We start from the raw sequence: 13,126 nt of genomic DNA, 5'->3' as shown, positions 1-13,126 counted from the left end.
AGATTTGCATGCCTCTCTAACTCAGTTTGCTATGCCCTTCAGAAAATGTGCAGATTCAGTGTTATGAGTAAACAATGCATGGATGCATCATTTCTCCGACTCTCAACTCTCCATGAAAGGAAAAAAAAATTCTCCCAAAACATTAACTTTTTAATTGTTCAGGTACCTCACTTATTTGATGAGTAGAACATCTCCAATAGCAGACAAGAAAGCAGCATTCAAGAATCTTTTCCCATTTACACCAAAGACTAGGAGAAAGCATGCAGAAACATGGACTTACCCAGAGCACCTTTGGCTTTTGACAGGGATCCAGAGCACTGCCTGCAGACATGAAACCAAAACTGAATAAAGCCTTGCAATTTCTGAGCAACATTGTCAGTAGTGTAAGCCCTGATGACTGGAGTAGCCATCTTAGAGGGTGGAGATTAGGAGGTAGCAGACAGTGAGCCTGCCCACCTCAGAGGAGCGGAAAGTGGTAGTTTTGCTGCTTGGGTGCCATCTAGAAGCAGGTACGCAAGATCCTGTGCACCAAGGTACTGTGGTCTGGCAACTAGTGCAGAAGCACTGTAGCCAGACCTAGTACATGGAAGTATGAACTAGGGAATCAGCACTGCAGACCCTGATAAGACACTGCATTAATCAGACGGGGGGGGGGGGTGAAGCCTACCTAAAATAAATAAAAAAGCTGTGGATGATGGACTGTGAACCCTCCATTCATTCTAGACATGAGGCTCCAGAAGGCAAACTTTCCATAGAAAGGGGTACCCTCCATCCCAGAAAAGTGATATGTTAGGAAATATGCAAGTCAGGCAGGATGTGGAATGCTTGGGTCCCTAGGTATACTTCATGGATATGGCTGGCAAGGTCCAAAAAGAGTGGTGTATTTCAATTACCACTCCCTAGTCAAAATGACTTGGTTTCCAGATACCTTTCTAATAAGGTGCAGATATCCATCTCAAATAGTTCTGCTGTACACTAACAGAATTTGGATAAAGTACAGTTGTGTAAAATCTTATTATAAAGGTAGATTCCCTTCCCTTTACTGTTGCAGTATTACATTAGGGATTCCCTGCTTAGGGCAGCCCAACATTCGGTCAATATACCAAAGCCTTAGGTTGCTTTAAGGTACGCCATACATCACACGTATTCTTGCAAAGTATAGAGCATAAAAGTGACGCCTGGACATGCCATCCACATAACTGAAGGCCCCAGTAGGAGTGCCAGTACAAGGAAAAACAAGAAGTAACCAGTGCATCCAGAAGAGAAATGGACCAGGGGGAGGAGGGAGGGAGCGCGAATACTGCAACAGTGAAGGAAAGGACATCTACTGTTATGGTAAGATTTTACACAACTGTACTATGTCCTTCCATATCACTTTTGCAGTATTCATTACATTAGGGAGAGTGCCAAAGCTCAGGAAGAAACTTGGGAGGAGGAAGGACCAGCAGAGCTCTCTAGGAAGCCACGAAGGACGGCCCTAGCAAAACCAGCTCTTGCTCTGGAGATTCCATCCAACTTGTAGTCCTTGGTAAATGTATGCAGAGAAGTCCAAGTAGCTGCCTCATAGAGTCAGTATCCAAACCCATGAAAAAAAGCACCAGAAGAAGCCACAGCTCTGGTACAAGGAGTCTTTACCAAATAAGAAAGGCTCTTACCATGAAAAGAACAACAAAAAAAAAAAAAACAGCTTTTGAAATCTAAGAAGAAATAGCTTGCTTGGATACAGCTAATCCCAAGGACCTGGGAAGAAAAAAACAAAAAGCTGATCAGATTTCCTAATAGTCTTAGACTTATCAAAATAAAACCCGAGATGTGTCTACACATCTAACATGTGCAGCACCTTCTCACTAGCAGATAGTGCAGAAGGGAAAAAAGTGGGCAAATGAATAGACTGATTAAGGGACAACTCATTCACCACCTTGGGCATAAAAGAAGGATTAGTACGCAAGAACACCCAGTCCTTATGAAACACCACAAAAGGAGGACAAGCCATAACGGCGTGAAGCTCAGACACCCATATGGCAATAATAAGGGGCAACAAAAGTACAATCTTCCAAGAGCAATACTGCAAGGAATCTGATGCAGCAGACTCAAAAGGAGCCTGAGTCAGTTTTTCCAAAACAAAAGTAAGATCCCAGGGAGGATGAACAGGCTCCCTGGGAGGCCTAATATGAAGGATGCCTTTAAGGAATTGTTTAGCTTCAAATCTAGAAGCTAAAGGGGGAGATAAAGGCAGACCAGCAGAGATAGCTGATAAGTGGACCTTAACAGAAGAATAAGCCAACCCAGCACTGAGCAATTCATAAAATAAGAAAGAAACAATGGAACATCCACCAAAAGTGGATCCAGGTTATGAGAAAGACACCAAACAGAAAACCTCTTTCATATGGATAAATAGGATTTCTTAGTATTGGGTTCCCAGGCCTCCTGCAGGACCCTAAGCACATCCTCAGAAAAAAAGATGTCTATATGGAATCAAAATCCTATCACGCACAGTGTCAGCTGAAAAGTGGACAGGTGGGGATGGATAAGAGATTCCTTGCCTTGTGTGAGTAGGTGCATCCTCAGAGGTAACTTGCGATGATTGCCCTTGGGTAAATGCAGAAGAGGAACTAATGCGGTCTTGGACAAAAGGGAGTCACCAACAAGATTTTGCGAGCATCCTGCTGAATTTTGAACAGGACCTAAGGAATGAGGGGAAGGGCAGGGAAAACAAAGAAACATTCCCTTTCAAAAAAGAGAGAGTGCATCCACCTTCCACACCAGAGGACCTAGAAGTTGTCTGTTCAGAAAGGAGGCAAATAGATCTACTTGAAGAGTGCCCCACTGGTGGACAATGTCCAGAAACACATCCCTGTGAAGCATCCATTTGTAGGATTAAGTTAAGCACCTGCTCAGAGTGTCTACCTCAATGTTTTGACCTGAGGGAATGTTAACTGCCTGAAGAGTCACTTGATGTTGCCCAACAAGATCCCATACCAGGAATGCCAACCAGCAAAGATGATAAGATCTTGTTCCTCCCTGTTTGTTTACATAACACATCACTGTGGTAATGTTTGCAAATACCTTGAGAGGCCTTGGGGAGAAAAGAGGAAGAAAAGCCCAAAGTGCCAGCAAAAGGGCTCTCATCTCTGACAGTGATGTGCTCCTTCTGTTGAAGAGGAGACCAAAACCCCTGCACCTTTAGGGAGCCAAAAGCTGCTCCCCATCCCATGTATGAATCATTGAACAGCTCCTGACATGGAAGAGGGGGATGAAAAGGGAGCCCTGGATTTAAGGACAACTGCTGGCTCCACCAGTGAAGTTCCTTCTTGAGACGAGGTAGAAGAGGAATTACAAATTCTTGGGGGCATGCATGTTGAAGCCAAGCTGACTTCAGGAACCACTGAAACTTCCTCATGTGAAGTATGGCCAGACGAAGCATAGGGATGGTGGATGTCATGAATTCCAGAGTTCTCATAAACTCCTTGGCTATAATGGAGGCCAGAGGAAAAAGAGTTTGAAAAAAAAGGAAATAAGAGTCAAAGCCTTGGAAGGAGGCAAGGATGCCAGCATAGGCACTGCCCGAATCCTGCAACCCAGAAAAACATGGTCCCAAGAAGGAGTCAGAGAAGACTTTTTGAACTTTATTGTAAACCCCAGGCTCTGAAGAAGACAGGTGGGCAAAATGGAGATTTTTCAAAAGGATGTCTGCAGAGGATGCTTGAAACAACAGGTCATGCAAGTAGGGAAATACCTGGATCCCCTGAAGCCTGCAAAAAGTAATCACAGGAACGAGGCATTGGTGAATACCACTGGGGCAGGAGAAAGGCCAAAGCAGAGAGCTGAAAATGCCAGGTACAGACAAAGAAATGCAAAAACTTCCTGAAAAGGGGATCGATCAGAATATGGAGAGACATCATATAAGCCTGAAGAAGCAAAAAAGGGAACAAAAGTTTGAAGGGACAACATTTGAAAAGTTGGCACCATCAGAAAAGTGTTTATATGAGAGAGGTCTAGAAGTGGTCTCCAAGTACCCTCTTTTTTGGGTACTAGAAACATCCTGGACTAAAACCGCCTCCCCTTTGGGATGCAGGCACCTCTTGAATAGTACCTAGAGACAAAAGGTCCCGATGCACTTTTGGGGGAAAAAGGGGAGTTGCTCCAGAGCAAGCTGAGGAATACCCATAAAAGGGGGAAGGGATTTCCACACCATGAAATACCCCTGGCGAATAATGGACAGAATGCAGGAATCCTGAGTAATCTGTATCTAAACAGGGAGAGAGACATAGAGAAAGAGGAATGGGTATCGGAAGAAATGAATAGTCAGACAGCACCTGGTTTATCTGGAAAGGAAGACTTTTGAGTAGCCTTAGCAGGAGGAGCCCACTTGCCACCCTTTATGCCCTTGGGAGGAGGGCAAGATTGCCTGTGAACAAAGGCTGACTTACTTGGGTAGTTTCTCTGAAATTTAGGAACAGGAGAAATAAGCACATTTGAGTTCCTGTAAAGCATTCCCCTCATCTTGAATTGAATTAAACAAATAAGAAGCAGCTTCCCCAAACAAGTATTTATTATCAAGAAGGGCATCCATCAACTTAGCCTTGATACCATTAGGCAATGGTTGAAGCCGAAGCCAAGAATACCTCCTGATCACTAACCCAAAAGCAGCAGCCCTAGAAGGAGCATCTGCTGCACCATAATTGCACTTGATGGAATGACAAGCCACTAGTGAGGAGATCCCTAACAGAGAAAAAGCAGACGTTTTTCCTTACAGTTTGGAAGATAAGAAATAATCTGACAAGCCTGAGATAGGAGAGCCAACACATACCTGGATAAATGGGTCTGATAATTAATAGCCCTAAAAGCCAAGGTGGCCACACAATCCCATTTAAAAAACTTCAGCATCCTAGAGACTTGTCCCCAAAAGAAATGTCTTCAAAAGTAGTATCAGGACTGGTAGATTCCTCTTCCTCTGACCCACAGTCCAAAGGAGAAGGAATTTGTGAAGAGTAAGCAAGGGATTCCTCATCAGAATCCTGTTCCCTGGGCCATTTAAGTGGAGTACAGGACAAAGGAGGAGCTGGAACAGAAACACCCTGATGAGTTTTTAATGCCATCAAAGCACTAAACAAACCAAGTGAAGGCCTGTCACTCACTCTGTGGATCCTTAGAGGCAGGAGAAACATGTTTAGTTTTGTTTTTTCTTTAATACAATGTCTGCTTTATAAACCTTGGAAGACTGTGACCCAGCATGGCATTCAATAGTAGTAGTAGGAACCTTTTCTCTGACTAAAATCTGACGAACAGCCCCTAGACCCCTTGGAAATGATCAACAGTGGTTCCCCCTGAATGTCCGAAATAGACATCCGCAAAGCCTCCTTGGACGTGCTTAAAGTCGAATCCCCTCCAGCCTTCAACCTGGCCACAGCAGAAGAATCCAATAACAAAGCCAGGTGAACCTCCGGGCATTCACTCACCTCAGGAGAAACATTCAGTGGAGGCTGAACAGCGGAGGATTCTGGCCTAGGCTTCTTAGCAGCCTTCTTCCCTGATGGCTATCCCTCTGGATAGGAAGTTCTCTCCATAGTATCTTTTGCGAGAAGTTTAAGTCACTGATTCTCAAGATACAGCAACAAAGAAGAAAGTCTACAATGCAAAGTTTTAGGTACAAAAGCCTGACAGAACAGGCAAGGCACCTAAGCAAAACAGACACTGTCTGTGGTGGTCTATATGGGGAATCAGTCTCCCACACTAGCATTTACCCTTCTTGGATGACACAAAACCCCACAAGCAACCAAAAAAATAAATAATAAAGAAACCCCAATGGGGCACTTATTTGCAACAGCTTGGAAATCAGCAATGGTAGGAGTTCAGACTGATAATCAAGAGATGGTGTTCGGACTGGCAGCAAAGAAGTTCTAAGGATGGTATGACCAGATGTCACCTTTATGCCCCACACTTTGCAAGGAGCATACATGTGATGTATGGTGTGCCTTAAAGCAACCTAAGGCTTTGGTATACTGGTCAGGCATCAGGCTGCCCGAGGCAGGGAATCCCTAATGTAATGAATACTGCAACAGTGATATGAAAGGACATCTTCATAATTCTATATGCTAATTCAGACTTCATTAAGCAGTGCTGATCACAGAAGTCACATACTTAACTTTAAATTGCTCACAGGAAATCTGCAATTACTGTAAAATATTCTGACATAAACCAGACATTATTTGATCTATTTAAAGTCTTACAAGTGTGATGCTAGGCTTAGAATGATTACAACAGTGACAGACTGTTTAATGTGGGATCACTAATGCGTGACTGCATGGTTTTTCATTCATAGATCAAGAATGCCACATCACTGTATTTTCTCCATTCCCACTACCGTGGAGATGGAGTGTTGTTGCTGAACTGGTTGTGAGAAATCCAAGATGAAGAATGCCATGAGACAGAGGCAATGAGAGAGCACTGTATGTTTTGAAAAATGTAGATCAAGAGGTGATTGAACCCAGTGAAGATGAGGAAATTGCTGCAATCTAACTGGGAGGCTAAATTATTTATTTATTTTACATTTGTGGACCGGGCTAGTCTAACTGGATATATGTCCACTTTCAGTAGAGGCCCGGGGAGAAAAGCTCAGAGAAAAAAAACAATTTTTTTATACATGGAGTCCACAAAAAAAAAAAGCAGTGGAAACACAAAAACAATTACATAAGTATGCAACTGATAGGTAAAATGTTTTAGCAACATTTATTAGGCTACACTTTGGAAAAAACATATTGTTATTTTACAGTTTGTATAAAAAAATATAACAAAAACATTTAATGCACATGAGGTTACACCGCACAGTAAGGAGGTAAAAAAATTAATTGATTCAAGTCAAACGTAGAGGATAGAGAAGTATCAGAAAAAATGTTTTTAGTTGAGAAGTATTTAGACAAAGGGAGAATAGTATGTCAGGATTGGAGCAGGGGCAGAGCCATTGTTTTTTAATGACGATTTTCAATTGTTTCTTGAAAAGGTTGGTGGAAGTAAGGGATGTTATTTCTCTTGGAAGTTTGTTCCAGGTATTGCCAACAGCATTTGAGAACAGGCAGTCTCCGGATTTGTGGTTGGATTTTATGATGGTTACTTGTAGCTTTTCAGCGGATCTTAGGGTTGGTAGATTTTTATAAGAATTGAAAAGGTTACAAAGTATGGGAGTATTTGTAGGATGATGTAAAATCTTGTGGATAAAAATGAGTTGCTGGAAAAGTAGTTGATTTTGTACTTCCAGCCATCCTAGAAGTTTAAGATTATGGCAATGGTGGGTACGGAAAGAGGCACCGGTGGCAAATTTGGCTATGTTGTTGTAGGAGGTTGCTAGTTTATTCAGATTACTTTTGGATAGGTTAGTATAGATAGGGGAGGCGTAGAGAAGGGTGGAAATGAGGTGGGTTTGGGCAATAGAAATCTTAGCTGAGGCTGTGAGAAAGGGTTAGATTCTATAAAGGAATCCAAGTTTTCTATTAACTGATTTAATAGTTGAGTTAATGTGTGTGCCAAAGTTGAGATTGTTATCTACTGTTACACCGAGGAGTTTGGTGGTGGTGTCGGGAGCAATTTCTGCGCCATTATTTGATGCCACTATGAAACTGATGGGGGGGGGGGATTCTGTGTGGGAGTAAACAGTAATAATTTAGTTTTTTTGGGTTAAGGAGGAGACACTGATGGATCCAGTTTTCCACTAAGGTAAAGACTGTTTGTGTACTAGTTTGGAGTTTTGCCGGAGAGGATGCAGCACATATCAGAGTCGAATCATCAACATATTGTATGCATGTAGTTTGGGGAAGGGAGATTTTCCAATCATTAATGAAAATAGTGAAAAGGAGTGGCCCAAGAATTGATCCTTGTGGGACTCCAAGGGTGATTGGAAGCTGAGAGGATAGGTTGTTGTTCCACAGGACTGCTTATTTTTCTGTTTTCCAGGTAGGACTTGAACCATTGTACTAATTGAGAATTAAGAGAAAGTGATTTAAATATACCTATCAATAGATGGTGGTTAACCATATCAAAGGGCTTTGAGAGGTCTATGAAAAGAGCAGAATATAGCAGGTTAGTATTCCTATTTTTATTAATGCAGTCTGTAAAGGATAGAAGAGCAGTTGTAGTACTATGGTGTGGTCTGAAGCCATGTTGGCAGACCACTAGTAGGTTATTTTGGAGGAGATGATGAAGTAATTGGTGGTGGTGGTGCTAGAGGAGAGAGAAGGGCTATGAGGCAGAAGTTTGATCATTCATTTGAGGTAGCTCCCTTATGCAAGGGGATGATACGTGAGACTTTCCAGATGGATGGGACATAAGATTCAGAAATGGTTCTGTTTATTAAGATAGAAATAGGGTAGGTAAGTACACCAGCTGTAATTTGCAGGTATTCAGCTGGGAGGAGGTCAGCTGATGGTGTACATGGGTTTAAGTTTAAGAAGCAGAGAGTGTATTAGAGATGTTGGAACAGGCTGGAGGTTAAATGTCTGGGGCAAGTTGGTTAGTGAGGGTGATTTGGTGGTGATAAGGTATTTTCTAGTGATTGGACTACTTCAGAGAAAAATTTATTAAAGGTGTCCGCAATTTGGTTGGGAGAAGTTTGAGTTAAGTTAGAGGGGGTCTGTGTTTTGGACTGTCCTGGGTGGAGTAGTTTATTGATTCCTGACCAGAACTTTTGTGGGTTTTGTTGTTGGGTCTGTTGGAATTTGAGGTAGTAGTTTTTTTTGTTAAGGAATATAGATTTTTTTAGTGGTATTACAAAGTTGTCTAAAGTTTAGGTGGTCAGTTGGGTTTTTAGTTTTTCTCCATTTGGACCAGAGTTTATTTCTTAGTCGAATGTTTAGCCTTGTGTTCTTAGAGAGTCAGGAAGCCAGTTTGTTTTTAATTCTAACAGTGCAAGTGGGAGCATGGTGATCTAGGATTTGCAAAAATGTTTTGTTAAAGTATGAAATGACTTTGTCAAGAGGTAGTTATTTTAGGGGAGACCAACTGCCAGTTTTGAGCTCAACTTGGAAGTTAACTGGGTTGAGATTTTTTTTGTTTCTGGTAGTTCTAAAAGCTATTTGATTATGAATGTGGGTCTTTTGCCTAGAAATGAAAGTAAGAGAATGGTCACTTATATCGTCGGGGAGTATACCTGTTTTATAAGCATGGGGGTTGCTATTAACTAGCATCCAATCTAAGGTGGTTTGTTTCTTGCTAGGTTTGTGGGTTCTGGTAGGGAAAGTAATGGTTTGATGGAAGCCAAAGAGATTTATATGAGTAGTTGGGTTGGCAGAGGTACAGCCATTCCAGTCAATATTAAAGTCTCCAAGGAGTATGGTTTCTTGTGGTAGGGACATGGAAAGCCAGCTAAGGGTATTTTCGAGAGTACTGATGTTATTACCTGGGGGGATATATGAGCAAATAATGTATATATAGCTTTATTTGTATTAATTTGGAGCTTAGAGGTTAAAATTTCCACGTAATTAGGTGGTGGTGGATGTATAACGAGTGATGTGACCTTCAGTTCAGATTTGAATAGTATTGCTACCCCACCACCCTTTTTATTTAGACAGTCCAGTCTGAGAATGTTATAGCCTGGTGGGACAATGTCATTGTCTTTAGTTGTGGGTTTAAGCCAAGTTTCAATAAGGCATAAGATGTCAAAGGAATAGGTGTCTAAATAGGGCATGTAGCTGGGTAATTTTGTTATTTACACTTCGTATATTGAGGTAATCTATAAGTAGAGAGTTTGGGCTTTTTGGGAGATTGACGGGAGTGGTAATATTGGCTGAAGTATTAAGGGTGGTAAAGTTAGGACTAGGGTTTGGGTGGATGTCACCATGTACAGTAAACAATTATGAAGGTTAAATGATAGTTTGACAATTTTAGAGAGAGAAGGATCCCCTTTTTTCATTTGGAGATATTTAATATGGGCTAGTCTATGAAACTGATTTAGAAGGAAGGAAGAAGAGGATGTTATGTTACTGTGTGTTACGCAAGTTATAGGCAAGAGAGGGCTTGTTTGTCTCAGGGGATGTTGAAATGTAACAAAGGTTAGGGATTCATAGCAAGTTTGGCCATGAGATATCAGTAGAGAGGTAAGCCCAATAGATAAGAGAAGAATGATAAGGTGTGTTGACCCACAGTGGCTACACATAGTGAGGGATATAGGGTGGTGGAGATTAAGCTATTTGGAAGAAAATGAAGATCACTTGCCTGGTAGGGACTGTTAGAGGGAATAGCAGGTGCTGAATAGTTAGGGTTAACAAAAAGGAGCCAGAAATTAATTGATAAAGAGCAATGGAGTGGGGTAATTGGTAGATGAGGGTTGGGGGTGTGGCTATGGAAGTATAAGGTCAGGTGCAGTGGGGGTGGGTGGATTTAGGGGTAGGGTAGGGGGGCGGAGTGAGCCCACAGGGTGAATGGAGCGGGTAGAGACAAGAGTAGGGCTAGGCTTAGAGAAAAACAATGAATGAAATGCTTATTTTTGAGGGAGAGTTAGTTTACTGGTCTGGATAGAGTCCAGGGATGCAGTAGCGGTGGCAGTAAGAGGCAAACTGCTTGCTTTGGAGATGGTGGTAGAAATGTGAGGGGTAGAATCTGAGGCAGAGGGATAGCCCTATGGAAGGTGGGCAAGGTGCTGAATTACTGACTCAATTACTGAATTTGATGGAGCAAAGTGAGCTGGAAAATGGAGCAGAAGCAAGCTGGAGTAAGGTAGTGGAGCATACTTTGGATGTGGAAGCACAAGAAATGACAGTTTCAACAAGGAAAGCAGCGACTTTGTAGGTTTTATAAAAACTAATTTGAACCAGTCGCACACCTCGTTGTTGGGTGTGACATATTAATGGCAGAAGGACTGTATACTGAAAGGGATAATAATGTGGCAAAACTATAGAAAAAAAACTCAGTGGTCAGGGTAAAGTGCCACTACGATAATATAATGTAATCCAATAAAGAAATCTGGAGGCAACACCATAAACAGCGAATGAGACTTTATTCACATAAAAGCAGGACCAGACAGGAAAAAGTGAGTGCTTTCACGTTCCTTATAATGCTTCTTCAGACTTAATTTCATCACAGGAAACATCAGTTTAAATACATCCTAGCATTTCATTCATTAATTGCTCAACCAATCACATAGCAGTGTGGTTTTGAAAAACTAATGCTTATTACATGGAATGTTCCCACAACCTATCGCCTTTCTACCGTCTGTTTAAAGCAGCTTCGTAACATAATAAATCCTATATATGCATCATGGAAACAATTCAAAAATCTTCTATTGTGAATTTGGTATAATAATAAGGTGCAGTCATTCATAAAAGTAAAATTTCCTGAATATATGATTTTTTTTATCCTTCATAGGTTCATAGGTTCATAGGTTCATACTAGGCTATCTGCCCAAGGGCATTTATAAGCCTAGCCCATAGTTATGTGGCTTTCGCCACCCCTTTAGTTTGAATAAAAACTATGCCTATCATTTTTCTGTGCCTCTGTCAAGCAGTGACACTGAAGTAATCCCTGGGGTATATCTGCGATCTCCCATCCATTGGTCAAGATTCCTCTTGAACAAGGCCAGCGAGGTGCTCTGCCTCACATGTACCGGGATTTTGTTCCACAGCATAGGGAGTCTCTGGGTGATGAATCTGTCCCTCCAGCACGTTCTATTTATAACCGTGTCAAGGTTTAAGTCTCCGCCCTTGTGGTTCTGAGGGATCTAGATTTTTGAGGTGAAGCATATTCATCAAATCTGGGTTTGACATGGCCTTATATGTCAGGCACAGGTCACCTCTGAGCAAGCGGTATGAGACTGAATAAAGCTGGAGTTCTTTCAGTCGGGCAGCATAAGACATATTTTTGAGACCCTTTATCCTTTTGGTGAGGAACTTTTGGGGCCTTTCAAGCTGCATCAGGTGTCTGGTCAGATACATTCGAACGGGCATTGTACTCAATCATAGGTCTAATGAGTGATGAGTACAGGGGACGATGACCTCCCTTGATCTAGATGTGAATCCCTTCATGATCAGGTGGGCGATATAGAAGGTTTTCCTAACTACTTTAGCAACATGAGTGTCAAACGAAAGACTACTGTCAACTTGGGTCCCCAGATCCCTGATGACTTTTGCTGTGCTCAGTGGATTGTCACTTATATGGTAGCTAGGGGTAACCTTGTTTTTCCCGAAGGGTATGACTATGCATTTTTTGGCATTTAACTTCAGGCCATGGCTCTGGCACCAGTTATCCGCTTCTGTGAGGCCCTTCTGGAGGATATCTGTGTCAGATGTGTTTTCGACTATGGCCCAGTTTGCAGTCATCTGCAAACTTTGTCAGCCATAACCCTCCTGTGTTTGCTTGTACTTCAGAAAAGTAGATGCCGAACAAGAGTGGACCCAGGACTGAGCCCTGTGGGACACCACTTGTGACAGGCTTTGAGTCTGACATGGCTCCAGCAACTCTGACCCTGTGGGTTCTGTCGCTAGCCAGTTTGCAACCCATCTTGTGATGTATGGGTTTACATTCAAGCTGATGAGTTTTTCGATGATACCTGAGTGGGGTATTGTGTCAAGGCCTTTGCCAGGTCGAGGTAGGCTGTATGGACTGCCTTTCCTCATCAATGGCCTTGGTGACTGTCTCAAAAAGTCAACCAAGTTTAAGAGGCAGGATCTGCCTTTGACAAAGCCAAACTGGGTTGGATCCAAAGTCTGCAAGTTCCCTATGTCTTTATTTATGAGTTCCATTATGATCCTCTCCATGGCTTTGCAGATAAGGCTTGTCAAGCTAATGGGCGGTAATTTCCAGGGTCTGTGGAGGCACCGCCCTTATGAAGTGGGACCACAGTCGCCGTCGCCACTCCTTGAGTGCGTATCCTGAGGTGAGGCTAAGATTAAACAGCTGTCCTAACTGTGGGTTTAATTCCTCGTTGAGTTCATGAAGCACACAGCCGGGGACACCATCCGTCCCACGGATGTTGTGTTTTTGCCTTAGTGAGGGCAGTTCTCACCTGGGCGTTGGAGATGTTTGGGGGCTACAATCCTCTGGAATAGATATCTCTCCTTTTGGGGGGGGAGAAGTTTGCACTGAACCTGTCAGCCAGTATGTTAGCAATGTGTGTAGGTTCAGTAATTTTCACATCATTTTG

At 42.4% G+C, this 13,126-nt stretch overlaps 1 protein-coding gene across 2 annotated transcripts in view; it reads right to left on the bottom strand.

Moving 5' to 3' along the window:
- The window catches only part of SSH1 (slingshot protein phosphatase 1), a 1,317,746-nt gene that overhangs the window by 130,369 nt on the left and 1,174,251 nt on the right, over window positions 1-13,126 (bottom strand). The gene's annotated exons all lie outside the window — the stretch shown is intronic.

This window comes from Protopterus annectens, chromosome 4.part0 (assembly GCF_019279795.1).
Source record: "Protopterus annectens isolate FY-2018-M chromosome 4.part0, PAN1.0, whole genome shotgun sequence".
NCBI lineage: Eukaryota > Metazoa > Chordata > Ceratodontiformes > Protopteridae > Protopterus > Protopterus annectens.
The sequence above is the reverse complement of the archived record's forward strand: the minus strand, read 5'-3'. Positions and strand labels throughout refer to the sequence as shown.